The following is a 25,191-nucleotide window of genomic DNA, read 5'->3' on the forward strand; positions in this document are numbered from 1 at the left end:
CAGTCCTTCTGCCACCTCCATTCTCCTTTTCCTTTTCACCCTTCTCATGTGTACCAGTTCGCATTAATGCCTCACTCTCTAATGCATTGTCCCTTATCACTGCGTTTAATGCAGATTTGGTAGCCGCCAGTTGTTCCTCCACTTGCACAATTTCACTGTCAATGATGCCCACAGCACTTTTAAATAGTTTGTAATCGGGGCAATTTTTGGGGGTAACTTTCTACCTAGCATAGTTAACTTCCATTTGTCCATGTTAAATGGGGATGGGGGTAATCACACAAAGAGCTTGGCTTCTTACCATTGTCATATAATCACGGGGGTGGCCCTGCCCTGCCACGTCCTGATGCGGACGGGCGCAGACGGGCCCGCACTTGGCCCGGGCTTAGCCCGGGCATGCCCGTGCGTGTCCCATGCTACGGGAGGGTGCTCGGCTGATATTGCACCTCCAGGCGCCGCGATGACGTCCCCAGCAAGCGTCAGGCAGTGCCTGCTGGGGATTGTAGTTTGCCGCTGCCCTCACAGCGGGACCTGCCGGTATGCCCTTGAGCCGTTCCCCTCATGGCTGGAGTCCTGCTGGTGACAGGAAAATGAGAAAGGGAAAATGTGAAGCCGTTCCCCTCACGGCACTGGATTCAAGACAGGTGAGCGCGTCCCGTACTGCGGGAGGGCTGCCCAGCTGTTTTTGCGCCTCCAGGCGCCGCAATGAAGTCCTCAGCAAGCGTCAGGCAGTGCCTGCTGGGGATTGTAGTTTGCCGCTGCCCTCACGGCGGGACCTGCCGGTATGCCCTTTAGCCGTTCCCCTCACGGCTGGAGTCCTGCTTTTTCCCATTGTAAAATCGGTGCTGTGCTTCAAAGTTCAATCCTGGAACCAGTCTCTATCTTTGCAACTCACTATTAAGGAATATGCAGGAATCGCAAAATATTTGCAGAAACCTACATACATTGCATTTTGCGAGTCTATATTAGCGAATCAGTAAAATTCGCTATTATAGACTCGCAAAATGTAATCTTGATACATCTGGCCCTTAGAATCTTTTGGTGCGACTCAACCACGGCCTGATGTTCGAAAGATTTTCGAGTCTGTAACCAGTCACACAAATTGGTCACCGACCGCTAAATAGGGTGTTTGCAATCTACAAAGACTCTCTAAACGGGTGTTTATTAAAATAGCACACTGCACTGAATAAATTATGATTTCTAATTTTAGCGATAGGAAATACCGAATATCTAAATGCGATTCGATGTACAAAGCATTCACAAATAGTGTGTTAAAACACAGTGTTTTGGACATGGAAAATACCATCAATTTGAAACAGGTGATAAACAGGTACAAGGTGGAAAAGGAGTCCTGTGGAGACGGCTTGTTCTTAGTTAATTTTAGGTCACATTTAAAGTTATTTTTCCGCATTTACAGAGTTTTTTAATAACAAAACCAGCTTTTTTAATTTTCACCTGACAGAGCAAATTCTAGTCACATGTGCTATACTGCACAACTTAGCAATGCGTAGGAGTCTACCAACTGAACCAGCAATTGATGAGTCTGGCCAGAACAATAAAAAAATTCCCCCTCTCTAGGCCAAGTGTTCTTGTGTCTCTGTTGACTCCTATGTGATGCAAAGTCTTGAGCCATTTGTGTGACTAGGTCTTAAATAGCCATTTTTAAATCACCAAGGCTGGATTTCATTCCGTCATTTACCACAGAAATGGCTCTATCTAATCTGCTAACCCTTTGACTCAATTCTAAGGTTGCCCTGTGCTGTTTTCATTGTATTTTCAGCATGGAATGGAATGGAAAGAGAATTTATATAGCGCGATGGCTACCCAGGGGCGTCCCAGCGCTGCAGAGGAGAGTAGGTTGAGCCGGAAGCGCTGGATTTAGTGGAGCTGAGGGAAGATTTAGGTAGAAGTTTTATTAAAGAGCCAGGTCTTAAGAAGTTTTCGGAAAGTGAGTAGATTGCATTCTGATCTGATTGGGAGGGGGAGAGAGTTCCAGATCTTGGTCAGATTGTAGGAGAGCGACCGGCCTCCACATCTGGCTCTTCAGATGCGTGGTACTGAGGTAAGGTGGGAGGTCGCGGATCTGAGGGGGCGATTGGGATGATAGGCTTTTACCAAGGGGTGATTGATGGAAGGGCCTGTTCCCCAGTAGGAGCGATGTGCAATGCACATGCTCTTGAATTCGATTCTAGCTCTCACAGGGAGCCAGTGGAGATCCTTCAATCTGGCTTTGACTGAGACTCGGCGAGGGATGTTGAGAAGGTTTTGAATGATTTGAAGTTTGTTGAGTGTGGACTGTGGGGCCCCAAGGTATAGGGCGTTACCGCAGTCGAGACGGGATAGAATTAGTCCTTGGACCATGATCCGTCTTGAGTGAAACGGAAGGAGAGGGAGGATTTTTCGAAGTAGTCTCATTAGCCCGAAGCAGATGGCGGCAAGCTTGGTTGCTTGGTGGTTGAATGTAAGAGTTTGGTCCAGCCAGATGCCTAGACTCTTGATTTGTTCCTTGGGTTGTGGGGGGCTGCCTAAACAGAGGGGCCAGATGGAATCAATGGATTTCATGATGTTATTTCCAAGGAGCATTACCTCTGTTTTATCCCCGTTTAGTTTTAAACAGGAGCCTGACATCCAGGCGGCAACTGCTTTTAAGCAATTGTGTAGGCTGTGGTGGGAGTTGAGAGGTGGGTCCAGCGCAACCACTAGCTGTGTGTCATCCGCATAGGTGACAATTTTCACACCGAAGGGGTGGACGACATCAGCTAGAGGGCTAAGATAAACATTAAAAAGTGTGGGACTCAGGGAGGAGCCCTGAGGCACTCCGCAATTAAGAGGTTTACTGGAGGAGGTGAAATCCTTCTCAAATACTTGGAAGGATCTGTCTGTGAGATAGGATCTCATCCAGGTGAGTGCTGTTCCTGAGATTCCTATCATGCCAAGGCGGTGGAGTAGAATGTCGTGATTTACAGTGTCGAAGGCGGCACTTAGGTCGAGTAGGACGATAGCCGCAGACCCGCCACCATCCAGGATCCTTCTTGCCTCCTCCGTCACTGCTATCAGGGCAGTCTCCGTTCCATGACGAGGCCTAAAACCCGTCTGGGTGGGGTCCAGTATGTTGTTAGATTCCAGGAAGTCGGTCAAAACAGAATTGACGTGCTTCTCAAGAAGTTTGCTGAGCCAGGGTAGAAGGGAGATAGGTCGGTAGTTAGAAGGATTGGTTTGATCGAGGCTAGGATTCTTTAATAGAGCTTTGACCATAGCTCTTTTCCATAGAGGCGGGACAATGCCAGTATGGAGGGAGGAGTTGAGCAGGTCTTGGATGGTAGGTGAAATCTGACTGGTTATCGGGATGAGAACCCTAGGGGGGGCTGGATCGGTGGGTGATCCGGATTTGACCTGTCCCATAATCTTTTCTAGGTTGATTAGGTCTAGTGACGGAATGCTATTGAGAGCATTGAGTGGGACTGTCGTGGGGCCTATGTTGGCGGTATCGCTGGGCGAGGTGGCGGAGTGAGAGAAAGAGGAGTTGATGACTTCTATTTTATGGTGAAAGAACTCCGCTATCTCCTCACAATGGGTCTGGGTATTGTTGTGATCCTTTGGGGTCTCAGGAAGTTGCAGGAGGGATTTAGCTATCCGGTAGATCTCCTTGGGTTTAGAAGCTGCCTTGTCGATCTTTTGTTCGTAGTATTTGGCCTGAGCTAGTTTGATATTTGCTTTGTAGTTTTTGATAGCTGCTCTATAGGTCGCTTTGTCTACTGGGAGATAATTGAGGCGCCATTTCCTCTCGATTCGTTTGCAGGCGCGTTTAGCCTCCCGTAGATCTGTCGTGTACCATGGGGCTGTAGGGTTGCCCTGCTTGGGATGGGCACTTTTTAGTGGGAGTAATCGGTCTAAGGAGCTGGTAATCCATCTGTTGTAATTCTCGTTGCCCTGGATGGGATTAGAAGTGTTGACAGGTTTGGTGCGCTGTAAGTTGTCCTGCCATTCAGGTAGGGGGATTTTGGACCAGTTGCGTGACTGTTGAATCGTCGGGGTTTAGGAAGGGGGTGATTGGGGAGGGTCCAGGTGAAAGGAATGAGGAAGGGATCGGACCAGGGAAGGGGGGAAGGGTTTCCAACGTGAAGGTTGGGGCAGTTGCTGAAGATGAAGTCTAAGAGATGGCCTTTTAGATGAGTGGGCCCAAGGACACGTTGCTGTAGTTCGAGGGCATTTAGGCTGGAGGATTGTTCTCTGGTGTTTGGGTCGTTCGGGTCGTCCAGATGGATGTTGAGGTCGCCCAAGATTGTAAAGTTAGCGGAGCTAAGTGCAAGGTTTGCAGCTATCGGAGCAAGATTGGAAAGAAACTGACCTTGTGAACCTGGCGGGCGGTATATGAGCATACCAGAGAAGGTATGTGTGGGGCTGAATTTTATATAAAAAGGAAGACATTCACTGTCTGGAGAATGCACGGGGGTGCTAGTGACTTCGTATCCTGTTTTATGGATTACTGCTAGCCCACCGCCAATTCCTTTTTTGCGGTCAAGGCGGAGTATTTGGTATCCAGGTGGAAGGGCTTGTACCAAATCGGGTTCCGAGTGTTCCTGCAGCCACGTCTGTGTGACGAAAAGGATGTCTGGGCTTATTTCCTCTAGCATTAGGAAAATTTCCATGGAGTGTTTGGGGAGTGATCGGCAATTGAGCAGGAGCATAGAGTATATTGTGGGTTTCATTTTAGGATGGGGTGAGAAATGAAAACCGCACTGGTTGCAGGCGGGGTGTTTTATAGATGGGTCCCTGATTTAGTTGACGAAGGGAGTGAGAACTATAGGTGATGATCTGGCATGGTGGATGAGCAGGGGGGGGGCCCCTGGCCCCGGTCGGTCGCGGACGGGCGCAGACGGGCTTACCTTTGGCGCGCCTTTGGCGCGCCTTCGGCGCGCCCGCAGCGCGTCCGGGGATTACACATTTATATATGAGAGGGGGGCGTGGCCTCTGGGCCTTGGGCGTGGCCTGTGGGCTGAGGGAAGCAAATGGCGGCGACTACCACTGTGCCGTGTCAGCGTTCAATCGGCTGCGCGGCGAAGCAGTGATAAGGAAGTTTGAGGTAAGCACTAGGAGAGTGCAGTGCAGGTTAAAAAGCAAAGTTGCTCGAATACATGGAAACGTGTAGGAGTAGGTGAAATTTCCCAAATGTCTTGCTCTCTGGACCTTTACAGTACGTCTTACAGGCCTTCTTTCTCTTTGTAAAATAAGTATTGATGGGTATGGTTTGGTGTTCAGTTTATGTTGGTGATGCAAAATTCGTAGTTGGCTCAACTAATGTCGTTTTGTTGTTGTGGCTGCTTGTTCCACTTTCAGTATCTGCATGAAAGTTAATCGCATTTTCCGAAGTGTCAACTTCATTGTGACAGGATGTTTCAGCTACATCCTCGGTTTCTGGTTGTGCAGTACGAGTAGGTTGTGCTGTTGTAATTTTAAACAAAAGGAATGTAGTCCTTTAATTTTTTTGATCAACATATGTCATAATTGGCAAGTCTAACATTGTTACTAACATAGTGATTACATTTTTTTATTTCTGGATTATTTTACACCTACATGAATCATTCACAGTATTATTTTGCTACGTCTGGAGCCCACAAATGCAATTCAATTATATTGTATTGCCAATGTGCATAGTTAATTAAAACCATTACACTTTGCCCCAATACATTCCGAAAATGGAAAAGAACATTAAAATCGCTAAAGTTATATGATGATTAAGAAGCTGCTGCACATAATCATGAAATGCACTAGTCTCTTCAAGTTTGCACGGAATTGAGTCGTATGTATAAGAGACATAAAGTGCATACATTTTCCAAGTGCATGTTCGAAAACATTGCATTGCCCTACATATACCTGATATGTTGAAATGGCAATGCTCCTCTTATTCATCCTTGTATGAATACTAGAAACCTTTACACTTTCCACCAAACAGCACCAGGGTAAGAGCAGAAAAGTGTTAGCGCTTGTATGGTGTTAAACTGTTCTGTAGGAGACCATAAAGTACACCTCGTGTTAGACCTGGCCCTCTCTGCAGGGTTACCCCCAAACGTTTCGCATTTTTTCCTCCACTTTTTGATCCAGTCTCACGCAACTAGATGTTCGTAGTTGGTGCTTTGATCTTTTAGGTGCTAGTTTTTGCTAAACAGTTTAAAAACTCATTACTTTGGTTCTACTAATTGGACTTTTGTCGTTTGGGTTTCAAATAATTTATTAAAATGTAGTCAATTTCTCTAAATTGGTGTGGGATTTTTCTTGTGTTGTGGGTCCCCTTTATTACTGTTTGTACTGCATAAGTACTTTACACATTGCCTCTAAGTTAAGCCTGACTGCTTTTTCTGCCAAGTTACCCAGGGTTAAGCACAGTTTAATTTAGTGACTTTTTGTGGTTCGCCCTGCAGGGGATTGTTGCTGTTGCGTAACCAGGGCTCACACCCCAGTGAACCAACAGTCTAATTTCGCACAGTACCCATCAGAAATATTTTTACAGGAGGTAAGTAATTTATTTTTTTGTAGTTTGTACCTGACAAATGACAAGAGATTGAAGAATTGGAAAATACAAAATAAAAACGAAATTTGCCATTGGCATGTCCTCGGTGCTTTGAAAAGCTACAGTAAGCACTTTCCTATTACAGTACATTATTATATTAGAGATGAGTGGAGTGAGACCCAAGTCAATTTAGTAGCAGGCTGCAGTAACACAGGTAATTACTGGAGGCCTCTGGTGTCAGAAACAATTGCTTTCTGTTGCAGTACTTGAAGCCGGTACTGGAGGTCCCTTAAGTCAGCCCCACATATTTGCTGTAGCAGGCTGCAGTACCTTCTGCTGTTGCTGCAGGTCCCAAAGGCATCCATCACTGGTTTTCAATCTCAGGATACTGGAGAATTAGGAACGGCAGATGCCCATGAATGCTTTCTTTTGATGAAATTGTAAAAATATAATGGCAAAACATTGGATTGTGTTTATTTTCTCCAGGCCAGATCATACAGAGGGTATGGCTACATCATCATTTTGCATGCCACTTTTGCATGTGTAACTATTTTTCCTTGTGTTCTCTTGCATAAATCACAAATGCTGTTTTTTTATGATGTTAGTCATTGCCACGGCTTCTAGTTCAACTTCTATATGTTCTGGAAGAAGCCATGTTCACAATTGATAGACAACGCCAGGGGCTTATATTAGAAACTATCACCATTGTGTATCTTAATCCTTTCTTCAGTAGTTTCTGAGAGAAAGTATTTGCCCAAGAGCATAGTAGCTGGCAGTGTATAGGGACAGAGAACATAGGGATTGGTGAGGCAAAAGCACAACCAACTGGAGCTTCCAGATGGACCATGAAAGTGCGAGCTGAGCCTGGGGAGCAAAAGTTGGGAAAATTAGAAGAAAAGTGCTAACCAGTGAGAGTGCACCCCGGGAAGAGAGACAAGAGGGCATGTATGAGCCACGGCATGTAGGAAAGTGCCCCTTTTTGCATGTTTGCCCCCCCACGTTTTGCCTACTGTTGATGTACTTTGACTGAGTGTGCCCTGGGTTCCTGCCAACCAGGTACGAAGGGCCTATGTTCTTTCCCTAAACTGCACTGTTGCAAAACCCAATGGGCAACTCTCTGGCCACATGTAAGTCCTTTGTAACAGGTACCATATGTACCAAGGGCACTGTGACCACGGAAGGCCTCTAAGGGCTGCAGCACTTATTGTGTCCCCCTTAGAGGCCCTGTACCTTTACACACACACACACTGCCATTGCAGGCTGCGTGTTTTGATGCAGAACAAAGTGAAGAGTTGACATGGCAAACATTCCTGTGCGCCATGCCTACAATCCACTGCCCTGGCAGAGGTAAGCCACCCTTCTAGCTGTATGCACTATACCAGGGTTGATGGTACAGGTGCCTGAGCCCTGTACCCCTACAGTGTCTAAGTCAATTCAGTAATGCCATAAAGAGTATATGGTATGGGAGTTTGTCATTATGAACTCCACAGCACCATAATGGCTTTACTGAAAACTGGGAAGTTTGGTATCAAACTTCTCAGCACATTAAACCTACACTGATGCCATGTAGGATATATTGAAAAATGCACTCAGGGGGCATCTCAGAGCTGCCCCCTGAAAACCGACCTAACTCTAGTGTCCTGGTTGAGTGGCTGCTCGCCAGCTGCCTCCGCCAGACATGTTTCTGGACCCCTGGGTCAAGAGCCCGCCGCTCTCGGGGTCCTGAAACTAAGCACATCCTGGGACGAGGATGTGCTGGGTCCCCGAAGGAGAAGCTTCAAAGGCTGCCGCCTTTGTGAGCAACCACAGCCATTTGCTGCTCCCAGCAGCTGCCTCCCACCGGTTCTGACCCCCACTTTGGGTGAGTCAAATTGTCACTAGACAAACCTCTGATCTCTCGCTTGCATGAACATTAATCACAGGAGTTATCTTGACATTTTTATTTCTGCCTGAAAGCTTGACGAACAAGGACTTCAGCAGGTGCTTTTAAATCGTAAGTCATTGTAAAACACAGCACCATCTCGTCAAGCCAGCACCCAGTGCGGCTGAACCAGTTGCACCACCGTATAGCTTGCCCTTACTTGATGAATAGCCTTTGAAGCTCAGCAGGTAGTCAATGTTCTACCACTCGTTGCTGGTGGCACTGCGGGTTGTGTGGTGTCAAGGAGATTGGGAGCTCGAGCCTGAAGTGGTCAATTACCAGCCCGTGGGCCAGGCCCAAGGGCTTGAAACAGAGCAGGGTATTAGCCCTGCAGGGATCATTCCATATCCATGCCAGGGAATTGGAAGTATTTTATCTTCTTGGCCACAGAACCAACTCAGTGAGCTTGGTTGGGTGGGGCTTTCATCGTATGGAGATCTGATTCTGGCATTGTTGTGGCTGCGGCATTATGAAGCCCTGATTTTCCAAGTCATTGCGGAAGGCTGGAAGGAGGCAGTTTTCTTATGTGGAAATGCTTCCTGATTGGTATTTTGTGCCAAGGTACGGGTCAGAGTCAGGTGTACTCAATTGTGGGGTGTCAGCCCCTTGTTCATGCAGGCTACTCTACATTTCCTAATGCCACTAGAACATATTTTTTGTTTATTTTTGCTCATGATTTTGGCCCCAACTCCCAAGTGATTATAAATTTCCTTCATTCTATGTTAAAATGGCAGAGGAGCATGTACATCTTTCCTATTTTTTTCTTTTCTTTTCATTGTGATGTGCGTGTTTTCCTTTGGCGTCTAGGACCACAAAACTAAATTGTTTGTTTTTATATCGTCTGGCAAATTTCAATGCACTGTTGTGTGCTGTTGTCTGAATGCGATGTGCTCACCCAGCTAGTGTGGTTCTAGCACGTATCGTTCAGAAAACTGTTTGAGCGCCCCTATATTTAGAAATTAGCTGCAGCTGTAGAAATGTTCATGTGGTGGTAGCCAAGGAGGCTGGAGAGCTCGAGGATCCTTAAATGGTCATCTGGGGAAAATGTTCTCTCGGCCAATCAATCTTGTAAAAAGTAGGAATAATCCTTGGATGGGCCCCATCCATGGACCATTTGCGGATTCACAGTTAAAAAATTATCTTGTAACACAGATAGCTCAAAAACTACTGAAGGCATTTACACTAAATTAAAACACAAATTACTCTGAGTCAAGTTCTGTCCTCATGGCATATTTAGTATAATTCAATTAATCAGTTTTGCTGTACCAGATATAAAAAATGTGTGTGAAACTTAAAATGACAGATATTCATTTAGACAGTGCAAATAACTATGTTCCTCCTCCAGATCAATCTGTGCTAAATGTGCAGATTTTGGGCCACTTTTAGCTTTTTTCCTCCTGGTTGAGTTTCATTGAATCAGTTAGAAAGGACTCTGAAGCTGGCAAAAGTGCTTTTAATAGAACTTTTCGTGCACATTTACCAACAAAAAGAGCACCAATTCTTATGTAGATTGAAAAGCACATTCTTTTTTTTTAAACTTTCTTTTTATTGAACATATGCTTCAGACATTGTGCAGTACAATACATAGACAGAATGGAACCTGGCAAGTAAATGATCGCCGCACTCACTGTGTCCATTTACAGTGCAATATACAGCCATTACCAGGGGCCATCTAGTTTAACTTACTGTATCTCATCACTACGACCTGCCTCCCATCCCTCCCCAAGTTGTCCTCCCTTAATTTAACTCCTATACTTTATCCAAGTATCCCAAATCTCTACCCATTGGTGGGGGCAACCTCTACTCTGGTAGATGGTCTTCTCCGCCCTTTAACAGCAGTCTAGGTCTTTTTTCCAATCTCCAAATTCTTGAACCTCCCCCACTCCCCATGCTAGCGCAATATTCCTCTTTGCCACTTCATCAGCCAATCTAAGCCATATTTGAGTATTTTTTGGCCACGTTGTCTCCGCAGTCACTCCCAGTATGTGCCATCTTGCATCGACCGGGACCGGTAGGCCTACTACTGTTGTCATCACTCGGACAATACCACTGTTATTTTGGGTCAGGACCATAGAATGTGGAAGAAGGTACCCGTCTCGCCACACTCTCTGGCACACTCATCTGAGTCGCAATGAACTATACTATGTTGCACTGTCCTAGGGGCATACGATCTGTGTAGGATCCGGAGCTGGATCAGTCTGAACTGCGCCCTTATAGCGATTTCCCAAGGGTTTTGCATGGCTTCCGTCCAGTCATCGTCCTCCAGGAGTCCCACATCTGATTCCCATGCCATCATTAGGTGGCCCTTGTAGTCTGGGGAGTTATTCATAATTTGTTTGTATGTTAAGGAGACAGCTTTGACAATCATTAGATCTAGTAGGAGCCTGTCTTCTAATGGGGAGTATTCCAGAAGCAGTTCCCCCTCCGACACATGGCAACTAAGGGCGTGTCTCAGTTGTAGTTTCTCGAAGTCGATCATTGTGCCGCCTCACCAGACATCCTTCAGAAGTTCTATCCCAATGAGTCCCCATTTACAGAAATCTTTCAGACTCCAGACCTCCCCTGGCATATCACAATCCCAGAGTAGGGTCTGTTCCGTTAACCTGTCCTCCCAGCCTACTAATTTTGTGGCTCTCTTCCACGCCCTCACCACTGTCTGTGTGTGCTTCGGGAGCGACTTGTTGCATATCTTACTATACAATACAGTTTGATAGTCCCCTTTTCCCATAGGTAGACAGTTTACTCTATAGGCAGATTCAGTGGTTGGGGCAAAAACCCAGCCCTTAATGTTTATGAGATGGGATGCCCAGTAGTAATTCCTGATGTTCAGTGCTGCCAAGCCACCCTAATAAACCCCCCGTTGCAACTTAGGTAGTGCTATGCATGGACTGCCACCCCCCTCACAGCAGGGCGTGCTGTTCTGCCTCAATCGCCCAGAAGAAGGCCTGTGGTATCCGGCAGGGGGTGTTCTGCAGGGCATACAACAGAGAAGAGCCATCATTTTAAACAGGAACGCTCTGCACATGAGGGAAACTGATATGTGCCGCCAGTGGGCCACGTCCTCCCGCAATCTCTCCAGTTGGTTGTACACATTTCGACTCATTTAGTGATCCAGATACCTAGGTATTTAAACTCCTCTTTGTGGACTAGGGAAGCACACGCCGACATCAGGGCCGGAATCTCGCCTGCCAGAGAGAATACAAGGGATTTGTCCCAGTTAATCTGGTAGCCCAAGAATCTGCAGAAAAGTTGGAAAATGTGAATGATTCTGTGGAAGGTTTGACGGGGTTTATGGGCATAGAGTAGGATGTCATCCGGGTAGAGGGATATGCGCTCCTCCCAATCACCCCCCACGTCAATGCCTCGTATAAGCGGTCCCCCTGCCCCCATACTGCCAGTGGCTCGAGAGCCACTGGGAAGAGCAGTGGGGAGTGCGGGCACCCCTGCCATGTGCCTCTGTGCAATAAGAATGATCTAGAGATTGCCCCGTTTACCCGGACCCTTGCCAGCTGGGCGCAATATAGGACTTTGACCCATGCACAGAATTGCGGCCCAAAACCCATTCGGGAAAGAACCACAAAGAAATACGTCCACTCGATACTATCAAATGCCATTTGCGCGTCTAGTGACAAAAGCGCGGCTGCCTCGGTTGCTCGGTTTGTTACCATATGCAAGACTCAATAAAGGCGACCAAGATTTAGCCTGGTGCTTCTGTGTGGCATAAATCCTGACTGGTCAGGGTGGATTATCGTATGCATTACCGGGCCTAGTCGGTTGGCTAGAACCTTTGCCAGAACCTTGGTCTTGAAGTTGAGTAGGGAAATTGGCCTGTAGGAGTTACAGAATTCGAGAGGCTTCCCTTTCATTGGGATTACTACGATGGTCGCCAGCCTCAGATCCACTGGCAGCTGCCCATCTGCCTTCGCAGTGAGGAACATATTTAGCATGTATTGGGCTACTTTATCTGCTACGCACTTGTAGAGTTCTGCAGAGATCTCATTTGGTTCTGCTGCCTTACCCGATTAAAGGTCGCCAATAGCCCCGACCATTTCTTCTTTTGTCAGGACGCTGTTGACTGCCTGTATGTCTTCCGTAGATAGTACAGACAATGGAATGTAATTGAGCAGCTCTACACTATCATTATATGTTCTTCCAGAGTCCGATCGGTAAAGCCCCTCATAGTAGGCTGCAAATGCCTCTGCTATATCAGCACTTGACCTCCTCAGGAGGCCATCAGGAGTCCGCAGCTCCGGGACCCAGCTGCGGCTCCTGTCCCTCCTCTCCAGCCAGGCTATGAATTTATTAGCTTTATTCCCGAGGTCGTAGATTCGTCTCTGCATGGCTACCACATGAGCATGGGCCGCGTCCTCTTCTAGATTTTAAAGCTCTCTTTCCTTGACACTCAGCCTATGTCTTTGTTTCAGGTCGTTCATCCCCTCTGCCCCCAGCTCAGTTTCTATGTCCACTATTTCTTGCTTCAGTCTCTCACACCGTTAGTGCCATTCCTTCCACTTAACTCCAGGTACCGCTTGCACAAAGCCCTGTGCCACAACTTTATATGCCTCTCATAGAATACTAAACAAATCTACTGAGCCTGTATTCTCATCAAAATATTGTTTCGTTCGCTCCCTGGACCGGTCTCTGAAGTTGTGGTCTTTAAAGCAATATGGGTCTCTATGTGGTGGAAGAGTGTTGTCTTGAATAGGGCCCTGCAAGAGCACCTCAACCGGTGAGTGGTCTAATATGCTCCGTGCCCTCTGTTGCGCTTCACGGAACATCCCCAAAATGTTTGGTGTGTGCGAAAATATAGTTGAGTTGGGAGCCACTACCATGAGCCGGCGAGATATGTGTATATTGCCTCTGCCGGGTTATGCCACCTCCACAAATCCAAAAGTCCCATCACCTTCGCAAAGGCTATAATCGTTTGGGGTCTTGATGTTCGGTGAAATTATGTGTCTCGATCTAGTTCTGATGATATGGTTGCATTCATGTCACCACCCCGTATGCGAGTGCACGTGGGCATATCTAACAATAGTTTGCTGAGTTCTGGGAGCGTTTCCACGTTGAGTCTTGGTGGCACATAGGCAGAGCAAATATTAAGGGTCTGGCCCTCCCATGACCCCGATATCGCCACTTACCTGCCCAGTGAGTCACACCAAGTACGCTGTCGCAGCAGGGGAACAGTATTTTTAATCAAGATTACTGTTCCTCTGGAGCATGTTGTAAACCCTGCATGTGCCAGTAAGGTGTAACTGAATCGATTGAGTGCTAAGTAGTTGTTGCCCTTCAGATGTGTCTCTTGGATGAGGACCAATTCAGGGGATTGTTTATGTAAGTATTGTAGCACCATAGTATGCTTAATTTTATCTCCCAGACCACTGACGTTCCACGCCATGACCTTCAGTGTTGTTACAGACTGTGGGGTCATAGTGGTGGTGGGCAGACTGCCCATCCCTCCCGCCCCTCCCACCCAACGGTACGATGCCGTGTATCGCTTAGTATGTGTGCTAAAGGCTCCGAAGCTAGATTTGAGTGATTCTGAAGCTTATAAAACTTTAAACTATATAAATCAATGCCCTTACAAAATGCCCCCTCCCTGTTACCCCGCACCGTAGGTTTAGAACTACCCACATCCCTAATTTGCAGAGTGCCTGTCGCCCAATGAACAGTCAATGTGTGATGGGGTAGGCTGATGCCACTTTCATAAGATCCGTTAGCGGCCCTACCGCACTCCACCTCCCTCCGAGTTTTAATGTTCAGTGCTTATCTCTATCTGTGCAACCGCACGATCCCAGGACTTACACAGTCGACAAATGCGAGTCTCTGGCGCTACCCATTTTGCATAGCACTCCTGTTTCATTTCTGGTTCGGCATAGCTTTTTGCTTTTGTCTTGCTTGCTGTCTGTCATCTATGAGGTCAAGTATCACTTTATTGCAAGTCTGTTCATTCGATTGGGCTCACTGGGTGAGTTCCCTGGGTCAGTCTCTCGCCTGCCTCTTCATCTTGTGGTTCACTGGAGGCCCCAGTGCTCTGGTTTTGCTGTCTACGTCTGTCTCTCCCTGGCTGTTGGACTTGCTTGTTCACTCGTCCTCCCTCCAGCCAGTCCCATACTTTTTTGGGCGCCGTAAAATACCATGGCCTGCCGTTTTCCAACAACTGGAGCTTTGCTGGAAAGAGCATCACATACTTGAGGCCCTCCTCCTGGAGAGCCCTCTTTACCTCATCAAAGGTGCAATGCTGCTGCTGTACCAGGAGGGTGAAATCCGGGAAAAAACGGATTACAGTGTTTTCATAGAAGAGATCCCCCTGGTCCGCGCGGCCTGCAGGATGGTGTCCCGATCTCTAGAGTTCAGGATCCTGGCTAGGATTGTTTTAGGTGGGGCTCCAGGTCGCGTTGGAGGAACCGGGGCTCTATGCGCTCTCTCAATTGAAAAGAAGTTTGAAAATCGTTTCGGCTTCAGATGGTTCAGTATGAGATCTTCCAGAAAGAGGTCCACAGTAGGCCCCTCCGCCCCCTCCGGCACCCCCACTACTCTTATATTGTTTCTGCGGGCCCGTCCCTCCTGGTCTTCTAGCTTCACGGCCATAAGTTTATGTTGTTGGGCTAATTGCTGCACTCGTTCTTCTAATTAACAGGTGGCAGACTGGAGCTCAGAGATATTCTGCTGTGGAGACTCTCTCAGAGGTCTTATTCATATCAGCCCCGATGAGGTTAATTTCTTTTGTGACTATGTTTATTTTTGTTTCGAGAGTCGTTCTCAACTCCTGAATGGCCATTATTGCTCCGAGTGATTGCCCCGGCGTGCCCTCACTTCCTCCAGTCGCACCTTCCTCCATGGTCGTTTGTCCTGGCACAGCATACTTGTCCAGCTTGTTGGATTGTATGAGGGGGCTCTTTAGGCCTCATTTTGTTGGGTATGGTGACTAACCCTGTGGCCTCCAGATTTCAACACTTTACCAGTGCACAAGTTTACAATTGTGGGCCTTTTACAAGAGCCCCCTGACAAACCACCATGGGGTACGATGACGTCTGCTCCTCCATTCCAACCGTCGGGTGCAATTCCGGTTCCGACCGAGTCTCTCTATCCCAACTGCCCGGGAGACAGCCCTACAGAGGGTGTGCCGCTCTACACCAGCTCTAATAGTACTATGTGTTCTGGATCCGTCTCGATGGTCCGGTTGGTACCGTGTTTCTCTGCTAGGCCCCTGATCACTGCTAATTATCTGTGCCTTTGCTGGCGCTGGTGATTACATGTCAGCAACCCCATGAAAGGTGGAGCCTCCGCTTTGAGTCCCTTCGCCAGTTGCCGCCTCTGCACCAGGGCGGGTCTCCCAGTCCCCAGGTCCCGCATGTACCTCAAGTTGCAGCTCGCCGTTGCCTTCTGTGGTGACCCAAGTCGGCGCCCCCAGACTCACCACACACCTGTGTCCTGGATGCCGCCTGCGTCTCTGTTTCAGCGCTGCCTCTAGGGTCTGCTCGTCCCCAGATTCCTGCAGCCAGTTTGAGCTCATGGCTGTGCAGCCTAGCCTACTTTCCTTCGTCGCTTGGGGGGGTCGGAACCTCCTTCCCAGGCACACCTCCAGTCTCTGTTTCTCGTGGAGCTCACTCAGACACGGGCTCCTGCCCGCTCCCCACCTCACTGCCTTCGTCCCCTTTGCCAGCTTCTTCCTTGGTGGCAGGTGGCAAGTACTATCCAGATCACTGCTTTACTGGGTAGATTCAGCAATACAAGAAGGAAAGGGAGCACACAGTTCGCCCTCGTTTAGTAGCTGCGCTCCGGGCTCACGCCTCTGGTTCGCGGCTCACCTCTTGCCTGAGCCACCATCTGATTTCTCCTTGCCGCACTGCATTCTTCTTTCGTGCAGATTTGTCTCTGACAGCCACTCACAGTGGGACCCCAAGCTCGATTTTGCCCCCAAGGGTCAAGCAGTCTGTTGGTGGAGGGTTTGCAGTATGCTTTGCTGCACCGATTAATGCCGGATATTAGGGATGGCCGGAGGGGCCGCCGCGGAGCTCACGGTCTACGCTGCCATCTTGGCTGGCGCCAAACCACGTCCCCCTAAAAGGCACATTCTTAAATAAAAACCATGCTTTCTTTTCCTCAGATCCCCCAAAAATTTTATTTGTTTAAAAACATATATATTTCCCTAAACTCTTTACTTGAAGGTACTTCATGCATATGATCCAAATGAAGAACACTGAAATTCATTATTTACATTGAATTAAGGATCGGACAGCATCCAGTATCATGTGCCTCGTTACATCATTTATAAAACTGCAGATTTCCCATTATATATAACATGCCTTAGAGGCATTTGGCTGCACAAAATTGTAACTATATTTCCCCACTTTCATTTTTTCTAAACAGAAAGGCTGCTGACGATCCGTTGTTGTCCTCAATGCAACTTTATAAAGAGAGTGAAGATTATTACACCAGTGATGTGACTGTTGTTGTCTCAGCTAGCAGAAGTAGAAAAAGGTTGCACTTTGGCAACAATATCTGCATAAATGTGATAATTTCTGTCAGTGTTAGGAGTGCTTGGTAATAAAAATGTGTTATTCAAAATTGGATGACACATTAGGGTATATAATGGACGTTTTGTGATGTGTTAGCAGTATTTCAAGATATTGTGCCAAATATAAAACTAGAAAATTCAACTACATCCAACAGCTACCCTGACTTCCAGTAGAAGCTAGGATTAAGTGCCTGCTGTGCAAAGCAGTCCACATGCACCATTCCCACTACCGCGCCAATCTACCCCACTCTCAGGGGAGCAAAAAGTCTAAGTAGTGAGAACAACCCAGTCTTGGAAACATCTGGCACAAAACATCACAAACCTTAAACTCATCTCTCTCTGGATCAGCTTCGTCACTGTGGAACTCTAAGAACAATACTCAGAAAAACTACCACACTTTTCACTTTCAGGAAGCAACTTATAACCCATCGGTTGCGTTTCCATCTGAATACCTACTGCTCTGTTTCACAATATGCCCTCAATTTCCAACATGAGGTTTCTCCAAAGCCATCTACCTGTTTCATGCTGTTATCCTATTTCACTTCATTTTGCCTCTTGTTCATTGTCATTTTTTGTTCCCTGTAAAGTGCCTCAATGCCTCATGTTGAGAAAGCGCTTTATAAAACAGATAAGATAGTTGAAATTGTAGGACCTTCTTCCTTGCACATATAACCACCGTTTGGGTAACATATTTGGGTGGATGAGGCAAAATTGTTAGTAAAAATTATGATGCGTAGATCACGCAATGGCCTTGCATTACTTATTACTTTCTTCAGGAGCATCCAGCAACTGTCAGTGTCTTCTTGCTACTCCTGTTTTCTGAATTACACCTAGAAGACCCTGGAAGACATTTTGCAGGAAAATGATAAGTAAGTAATCATTGTGATAGTGGAGTTTGAAGCTATATTAAAGGCTCTCCCAAACTCTATAGTCTGTAGCCTTTTTTGTTTGAGTACCACTAAAGGGGCCATATTACATAAGTGCCCCAAGGGCGCAACAGGCATTTGCGCCAGCTTTGCGCGCCCCGGGGCACTTTGGTATTACAGAAGGGGCCACAGACGCTTGTGTGGCCCCTTCTATAATACCGATAGCTGTGGCGCACATAAAGCGCCAGTGCTATCTTCAGGGGGTGCTCCCTCATTTGCATGGGGGCATGTCTCATGCACATGAGGGAATCCCTTTGCCTCTGCGCCACGTCGTACTAAAGACGCAGGCGCAAAGTCAAAGAAGCTCTCAGGAGGCACACTGACAGTGCACAATCTAAAAAATGGCACACTGTCAGAGCGCCCCCTGATGCAGGCCTCTGGAGGGGGAAAAGGGGGTCCCATGGACCCCCCCCCCCCCCAGACATCCCCTTGCAGGCGGATGCATTCACTGACTGCACCCGCCTGCAAGGGGATCCCTAATCCCCTTTAAAAGAGCAGTCGGATTGACACCTGCACTATGAAAAAACGGAGCGGCTTTAATGCAGCTGCCCCGTTTTTCACAAGAATGTGCTGCCTTGGGGGCAGCGTGACTCCGCAGCTACCCTGGGGGCAGGGCATTTCATGCAATAGGGCGCACGTTCCCTGTTTGCGCCTGGCGCAAACAGGTACAGTGCGCCCTTTGCATAATAGAGCCCCAGGAATGATAAAAAGAAGTGCAAGACAGATCCCAATCACTTGCAATAAGACCATTAGCCACGACAAAACTGTTCATACTTCTTAGACATCTCAAATATGAGATATCATTTTGCTTTGAAACTTCATAACCTATAAAAGAAGAAATGGAAGGGAAATCAGAAAGGTTAGCTGTGCACTTCATAGGCAGTCGGTGTGGAGGCAGAAGAGCCTGTGCCAAGAAAGGATCTAAAAACAGTCAAATCACAATATGACAATACCTTGAAATGATTGCACTCTTCAAATGCTCTAGTGTAATGTGGCGTGCATGGTGCATTTACCATTACTTTTTCCTATTTCCTAATTTATGTCTTTTTGTAAAGACTATATATTGTGTTTTATATGCTTTATATTAATGAAAGAGTACTCTGTCACCTCAGTCATTACTTCGAAACTGCCTCCAGAATTTCAGTTATTGCATCTGTGGGTAGGATGTAGCCTTTGGTCATGTCTTCCTCCAGGCCTAAAAAGCCACTGCTTTCTTCAATGTGCAGTAGTCTCTGGATACAGGACTTTCACACTGGCCTGCACCCACCCCATACCATCAGAACCCACTGCACACAATATTTTGCCATGTGTAACATGCATAAGACACTTCCGCCTTTGCATCCTGTGTTTACTGATGTACTATGCGTGGCAAATTGGCTATATGCAGCAGGCTCCTGATGGAGAGTATAGCTTGTAGGTACATGGTGCTCTTGTAGTGCTGAAAGATAAAAAAAATATATAATGTAATGCTCAACATATTATAGGCTTAGTCTACTGTAGTTTGGAACTCTTAATGAGTGAAGCATAGGTAAAAATCTTTAAAAACAAAACTAAATTGTTTTATTTTCTTACCAAATCGAAACCAGCAAACTTTAACACTTACAGTGTCTTGAAGTTGCTTTCATTATTAAAGATGTTTGATTAACCGTAATTACATTGAATCTAAAAAGAATGCTTCGTAACCCATAAATATTGAATCAAAATAATATGTGGTGTTGATGTTGGAACATCATTTTTGTATTGTACATTGTAGTCCCAATCTGAGTTGTTACCATGGGGGCTGTGAGGAGGTTAAATAAGACATTACCTCATATACCTTGTTTGAGGAAAATGTAACCCATTAAGTGCTAAGAGTTTAGACAAAGAAAATATCTTAATAGTTTGAAATCATGAATCCAATGTGACTACAAATGTGTAATTTTGGCTCAATAAATATCAAGCAGATATTTTTCACTTTTTTGCCAATGAAAGTCTAACTGTGACAAGGCTGTCCATATATTCAATGTAGCCCGCTCCTGGCGTGAACTACACTTTGCGGTGGCGAGATTGACTCATGGAACATGAAGCCAACTGTAAAGATGTCCTTCTTTTAAGATATTCTTAATTATTCTTGAGATTTGTATTGTCAATATTATCTTTGTTCTATCTTTCCTGCAACTTTGTTAGCATTAGCATCAAAATGATATACAGTCATACGAGAGCTACACGTGATGATGGAAGATGATTGACTACGTATGAAATTTAGATAAAGCAACTTGGTGTTTATTTTTTATCAAGAATAAACACAATGTTCAATATCATTTTACAAAGATGGTGTAAAAAAGAAGGGGAGAATATAGAAGAATATGTCTCAGCTTTGAGAAAATTAGCTGCAACATTGGAAATTTGTGTGATGAGCAAATTAGAGATTGTTCCAGCGGAAACTGGGTCCTTTTCTGATTTCCTTTATTTTATTTAGCACTTTACCACTCACTTGATCCTCCGATAGATCTTGTTTTTTGCCAATGAGGGGTTGGATATAAGGGATCCAATTTCCAGATATCCAATGAGGATTAAGAATTGGATATCTGATTCTCAAACTAATGATTAAGTTCATGTAAATGACACTCAATACCAGACTAAAAGGATTATCACTGCAAGTCCAAACCTTCTGAAGAAGTATAGCCAGACCAACGTCATGCAAACCAATAATTCTGCTAGGGCTATAGCAAACAATAACATTAGTATTTGTTGCTCGGAGGTAAATAAATTCATAATGCACAATCAAATTTGAAAGGACATGATAAGCCATAGTTTCTAATATTTTATCAAAGATTTCAAATAAAGGGCATCACATTATTAGTAAACATTTCTTTATCTAAAGAGTACAGAATCATCTGTTTAGTTTGAGCTTGTCATAAGGTGACGAGGATTAAGAGAGTTCAGCAAGGACTTGAACATGTGCAGTGTTCCATCGAGAAGGAGTTTAAGAATGGTACTCACAGTGTATGCGTCAGTCCAAAAGGCTTGAGCGAGCAGAGTCCGCAAAGGGATGAGCATGAACGAAAAGAGTAGCAGGAAAACCAAATGCAGTCTCTCTTTAATCCGTCCAACCAAAATCCAAAAAGGGTAAGGGTTAGAGGGCTGATACAGTATGTTCATTCATCAGATCAGTGTATAATATAGTCTTCTAGTTCCGGGGTGACACTTCCTTGGTCACCTCATCGAGTCACACCACCCAGTCCATTGGTCAGCAAATATAAGATGATTGTCATGCCGCATAAAGGAAGAAACATAATATAGAAAGAGATGGTACTAATTATGTATTTGTAGGGATATCCGGTGCATGTAAAACTCCAAACAATGACCCTTTAGAAGCAGGCATGCGAGTGAGTTCAAGAGGACAGTTTTCTATAGCAAATGTTTCTAAAGTATCAATTTTGTTGCATAAAAGTCTTTCTGAGTGAGAGCTTCTTCTAGGAAGCAACCGTTTTGCTTCACAATGTAAGTTTGAGAAAGCTTCTCACAAGTATAAGACAGTACAGAATAGAAAATTGCAGGCATAGAATATAGTCAATTTAAGAATATACAGAATATAAGTAGTGAAATATACATTTCATAAAGGTAAAGCAAAATTCTAGTAGACCATTTCAGCTTATAAGCATTCAGAAATGACAACAATCTGTTGCAAAGAATTCATGTAACTATGTCATTTTACTGCAATTTCAAAGTACCAACGTGCAAAATGATTTCAAATGATAAAATATTAATCTCCTTTCCAGTTTTCTATATTAGCACATACATGAAGATTATTATCTGAGGGTTTTATGATAATTACACTCAATATGACTGTGTAACACCACTTTCTGCTTTTCTCATTTGGGGCACAATTTCACATATGCAGAAGATGGAATTCATAACGGAAACCCTCAAAATCACACGTAAAGTTATCTAAATTACAGCTGTTTTCATTAATTCTTCACACAATTTACTATTTCCATATGGATGGTCAAGAATATTATAACACATGAGTACATCACTTTACCATTCTATTACACATTGAAATGATGATGTTAAGGCTGATTAATAAAATATAAACCTACATCATTCAAATGAATAGGATTTCATCTATCCTACAATCATGTGCATGCTTTTACGATGCAGTAACTAAGTTTTCTCACATTTATTTCGCATGTCTCTTTAGTGTATAGATGGTGCACGTTTATTCATGTGTTACTTGAAATGTCTCAAAATTTGTTTGTGCCACGTAAAGAGTCTTAAAGCTTTTCAGCTGCATCAAGATCAATTCTTATTACACTGCAATATTGATAAACTAGGAGAAGAAATATGGAAGAAGGATAGACTGCCACTCAGTGAAGTTCTGATTGTTGCAAAGCAAATAGAACACATGATATCACGTTTGAGAGAGAGAAAGAAGGATTCTGATATGAAAGCATTAGTCAATACCATTCAAGAGTAAAAATTTAATGTTTACAATGGGGGTGAGGGTAGCTCCAATGGACAGTGTTTCTGTTGTGGTTTGCAGGGACATATGGGCAATTCAAAAGAGTGTCCTGTGATTAAAGCAGTGTGCAAGAAATGTAGAAATAGAGGACAATACATGATTTGCTGCAGGAGCATATTTGCAAAGAAAAATGTCAAAGCGATGGGGTGGTTTTGCAAATGGGCGGAGAACATGAAGACAATACTAAAGACTCAGTAAAGGTAGACGGTATTAGAGTCAAACTAATGTTTGATTCTTGTTCTTGACTTACAATAATAATAATATAGTTGGATTTTACAAAAATTTACCTGGCGTGCCTATATTTATCAAAAACTATCCTGCCATAACCCAAGTGCCTTTAAAGTTAACCAGTAAGATGATCCTCATGAACATGATGATTCTGATCGGCTAACGTTGCCTCAAGGCCTGGATCACCAGCAGGCCAACACAGCCATATTATGCTCACTAAGGAGGCCTATGCTAGTCTAGTGACTGCTGATTCTCTACATGCAACCTCAAATGTAGATCCACATTCATGTCACCATCTCACATGGGTCTGGACCTAATCAAGTATACCCTAAGTGGGCTCCAAATGTCCCTAGGCCTTGTATGTTGGTATTAATTCTGCAAGAAGTCTAGTTGTTCATTACAATAAATCATGAAGTCCAGCCACTTCCTGTATTTCAGAGAGTTTCCCCTGCCCCAACTGCAAGCAAGCCGCCTGTCTCCTCTCCAGAAGCAAGGCAAGGGCCAGAAACATCCTGTGTGATGTGTCTATTTCCTTAAACCACCCAAGGTGATCTTTCCTGCACCCCGGCTGTATCACCCCGTAGATAATGTCAGAGAGAGAGCAGTGAATATTTCCTGCCAGTATATATTCACTCTCCTACAGGACCAAGGCAAGTGTGTAAAGGACGCCTCTGACATACCACATCTGGCACAGTCAGAGTCCGCTCTAAGACCATACTTTCAGAGAGAACGGGGAGTATAACAAGCGCATTGCAGAATCTTGTAATGGCTAATACGCAGTCTTCTGCTAGAAGTGATCATCTCTGTTTGTACTGCTAAATTTCCAAGTCTCCTCGGAAACTTCCTTGCTCTATTCTTTTTGTTCCCATTCCAGCTTAGCACTCTGATCCGTCACAGGCATTTCCCCCTGTATTGTGCTATAAAAGGTTGGTAATCAGATATTTTGTGGCAGTAGCGGTCAGTAGTCCATCCAAAGTCCTGAATGGGTCAGGTGCCGCAGGGAAGGTCGGCAGAGCCACTTGGCATGAGCTCTGCAGGCAGTAGTATAGGAAGATATCTAAGGGACTGCATGGTCTGTGTCCTTTGTGGTCTGCCAACATGAGAACAATGTCATTCATGTATAGATCACCCCACTTGCAGATGCTACGTCTATCCAGTTGAGATAGTGCCTTGGCCTCATGCGTCCACGGCAGCAATAGATGGTGGACAGTAGGAAGAGGCAGAGAGTAAAGTAGGTCATGGCGCACCTTCTTCCTCAATCTTTCTCACACTTTTACTGTACAGATGACTGTGGCCATGTTTTGAGCTGATGCATGTATTCAAAACTTCATGGAGGTAGGGGCTGCACTATCATGTTTCACCGCTATATGTGGTACAATGGGTATTGTCGGACACCACCATATTGCAAAGTGGGCATGTACAGCTCCAGGTCCAGCACCTCAAACCTCTCTCAATTAAATGGCAATGTGGGCATCTCCCATCCGATCCGGGACAGCTTACCAGCCCAAAGCAACATGATTAGGTGAGTTTTAAGTGTTCACCAAAAGTCGGCAGTGAGTGGGAATTGTATGTTCACAAATACTGTATAGAAATTTCAGAAGAATACCGTTTTGATCAGCCTTTTATAACCTGCTAGTGATTTGCTCAAACATATTGTTTACAGTCGCCCCATATACCAAGATGTTTGAGGGAAGCCCTCGCGCCATTCCAGAGGAAAGTTACAAAGTACATTTGGGAGTGCACTTTGTAAGCAAAAATATCTGCAACTTCGACTAATTATAGTCGCCCCGGAAAGGCCCTGAAATGTTATTTGTTCTCTCATGATAACATTTAGGCATTCCCTAGGATGTCTAATGTATAGGATCATATCATCAGCATATAGTGATATAAGTAGATGTCTAGTAGTGTAGCGCAAAGCATAGGCAGTGTACAGCTGCTGAAGCTTCACTGTGAAGGGTTTCAGGGCAAGCGCAAAAAAGAGTGGGGACAAAGGTGAACCCTGCTGAGTACCTGAGGTCATTTTTATTGAGGGGCAGGGGGAGGTAGAAGCTCCATTTAATGGACTCCCGGCACCAGGTCTGTATACAGCAATTTGATCCAATCTAAAAATGTCAGCAGTAATCCCATCCTAGCTAGTATCCCAAAGAGATACTCTTATTCCAGGGAGTCAAACGCTTTAGAAGCATCCAGGAATATAGCAACCACCTCTAGTTCCGGGTCTAAATCCCACAGGAAGAGGAACAGGGTCCACAAGTTATATGCCGTTGAGTGACCAGGGACAGAGCCAGACTGAACTGGTCTCATAAGGTCTGGCATAAGGAGTGACGAATAATTGGGGATAAGAGTCACAAGAATTTTAGGGTCACAATTTAAGAGTGATATGGGTCGATATGAGTGACAACTAGAAGGTGGCTTATCCGGTGTTTGCATCACAATGAGCACTACCTCACTCATTATCTGGAGGATGTGCCTTTTCCAGGCTTCCTCATACACACTAAGGCGATTGGAGGGGGGAGGGCAAGAATATTAGGGTATTTTTTGTACAAAGCAGCCAGCAGCCCGTCTGAGCCAGGTGACCTGCTGGTTGGG

At 45.3% G+C, this 25,191-nt stretch overlaps 1 long non-coding RNA gene across 1 annotated transcript in view; it reads left to right on the forward strand.

Moving 5' to 3' along the window:
- Nucleotides 1–508: 508 nt before the first annotated feature.
- Nucleotides 509–25,191, forward strand: part of LOC146805688 (uncharacterized) — a 254,035-nt gene continuing 229,352 nt past the window's right edge. Inside the window, exon 1 of the long non-coding RNA XR_014967882.1 lies at nucleotides 509–641. This is a non-coding gene — a long non-coding RNA (uncharacterized LOC146805688). The remainder of the gene's footprint in view (nucleotides 642–25,191) is intronic.

This window comes from Triturus cristatus, chromosome 8, assembly GCF_964204655.1.
Source record: "Triturus cristatus chromosome 8, aTriCri1.1, whole genome shotgun sequence".
In the NCBI taxonomy this organism is placed as follows: domain Eukaryota; kingdom Metazoa; phylum Chordata; class Amphibia; order Caudata; family Salamandridae; genus Triturus; species Triturus cristatus.